The following is a 2073-nucleotide window of genomic DNA, read 5'->3' on the forward strand; positions in this document are numbered from 1 at the left end:
CCAACAAACCAACCGGTGCTCCATTGGGGTGCAACATTCCCACACACATACAGACCAACAAACCACCCCCGTGCATACTGCTCCTAATTACGCGGAAAGCATAGTAAGAAATACAATTAAAAATTAAGTACAAGATAAGCCTGACTTACCCTACATATTGCGCCCACATGTGAAGTGCAAGTGGCTACAAACACCTATTTCCTCTCAAAACTCTAGTGAGCATGGGACTGGATGCAGTTAGGCATGCAACCATCTAGCTATTATATTCTATATCTCCAATGAAATATATATGCCAAAGTACCATCAAACATTGGCAAAAATAAACTCATCACTATCTTGTTATACCTAAAGAAAAATAATTCAAAGGCGTTGAGCATTGCAAATCCAATGACATATAAGCTGTACAAGGAACCACCTATCCAATTACCAACAGAAAAACCTGCCATTGAAGATAATAACATTTTAAAAGAGGAAACCAAAGAATTCATGAAGAAAAGACAGGTAACCAAAGTAACAGAGCTTTTAAACTTCAGATTGGCACAAATCAATCAGACTAAAGGGGGCTATATTCTTAATTAGTTCCAGTGAGATTGTGTGGATTGTATTGGAAGTGTATTTCAATATAACTATATAACCCACATTTATTCGCTGGCGAAAACAAACTCATGACAATCTTGTTATACATGAAGAAAAATAAATAAAAATTCATTTGATCCATGGAGATACAAAGATAACATATATTATGAAATCAAAAATAGAACTATGAACATAACTTATATCTCACCATAATATTTCAGTGCAGGCACACTCCACAATCACCAGAACACACTTCAATAATAGAACCTACACCTGTCCAGAATCCATCAGCCTCTCTGGGAAGGTAAAATCAGGGAAACATGCGACACCAAGGAGGGTAACAGTGTAGCACCTGCACAAAGAATACATCTAGCACATAAAACAAACAATAGAGAAGTATCGTATCAGAAAACAATGAGTATCTACAAAGGCCAATCAATCTAATGTAAGAGGCTCATGCTATATTTCAAGAGATGGTAGAGCCGCACCTACAGAAAGAACATGTCGAGGTCACACACCAAAAAGACAAGACAAATAAAAAGGGGAAAGTTAAGAAACATGACAGACTCATCACAAAGCCTCACCATAACTGCATTGAATCTTGAAGAATCCATCGTATGCTCCTCTCGTCATTGCCAAGGAACACCACCACTGGCTGCAACTTTCCGTCAATAGTAATATTAGCTAGGATTTTCATCAAGCACCTTGTAAGACATAAATAGAAAAGGGTCTGCACAACCACATATGTGATTCACCGTTCCTTTGAGAAAGAGATGTAGAGAGAACCTGCTGGTCGCTTTGAAGAAAAGTCAGAGGAGGGCAGACTGCTAGTCTGCTGGCCAGCGTCAACACATCAAAGATGTGCAGGACGGCGGCCGGCCGCTCGATCCTTGGCTGCGCTGCTCCCGTAGGCCACCGGCCACTCTTCCCGAACCATCGGCTGCGATGCGGTAGAACGGATGTGGTGGCGTCTAGGAGGCGGAGCTCCCAGCCTCTTCTCCCGCGAAGGTGCCCTGCTCCTGCAGGTCGGCGGCGCGAATCGGGGCACCATGGAGGGCTACCTCCTCACCTACTGTCTCGACGAACAAGACCACGACGGCACGCAGGACGATGATAGGAGCGGGGATTGAGGAGAAGAAGAGATAGGTCAGGGATTGGAGGAGGTGAAGCGAGAGGGATTGGGCGAGCGGCTGCTCGTGGGGATAGGCGACGCGAGCGTGGCGGGATTGGGAGAGGAGGCGCTCGGGAGGGGATTGGCGGGCCTGGCGGCTAGGGTTTTCGTCCATGGATGCTTCTTTATACCAACGTGGTAAAAAGATAGACAGCTCAGATTCATTGAAGGTAAAATCAAGGGCCAGTTAAATATAATTTACCTAGGTGCCCATGAGGTGCATCAATTATACCTTTAGATAAGATATAAGATATGTTGATTATATATGTTGTTATATATACATATGTTGTTATGTTGTAATTAAAAATAAAAATACAATTTTTATT

At 42.9% G+C, this 2073-nt stretch overlaps 1 long non-coding RNA gene across 2 annotated transcripts; it reads right to left on the reverse strand.

Annotated features, from left to right (window-relative positions):
- Positions 1-244: 244 nt before the first annotated feature.
- On the reverse strand, positions 245-1861 carry LOC127309595 (uncharacterized). Of its 2 annotated transcripts, XR_007857234.2 has the most exons (4): positions 1363-1861; positions 1161-1231; positions 785-928; positions 245-439 (listed from the first exon to the last, which is right to left on the reverse strand). It is a non-coding gene; the product is annotated as an uncharacterized lncRNA (long non-coding RNA). The 2 variants fall into 2 exon arrangements; XR_007857233.2 differs by having other exon boundaries at positions 1161-1860.
- Positions 1862-2073: the final 212 nt, after the last annotated feature.

The sequence above is a fragment of the Lolium perenne genome, chromosome 6 (assembly GCF_019359855.2).
Source record: "Lolium perenne isolate Kyuss_39 chromosome 6, Kyuss_2.0, whole genome shotgun sequence".
Taxonomy (NCBI): Eukaryota; Viridiplantae; Streptophyta; class Magnoliopsida; order Poales; family Poaceae; genus Lolium; species Lolium perenne.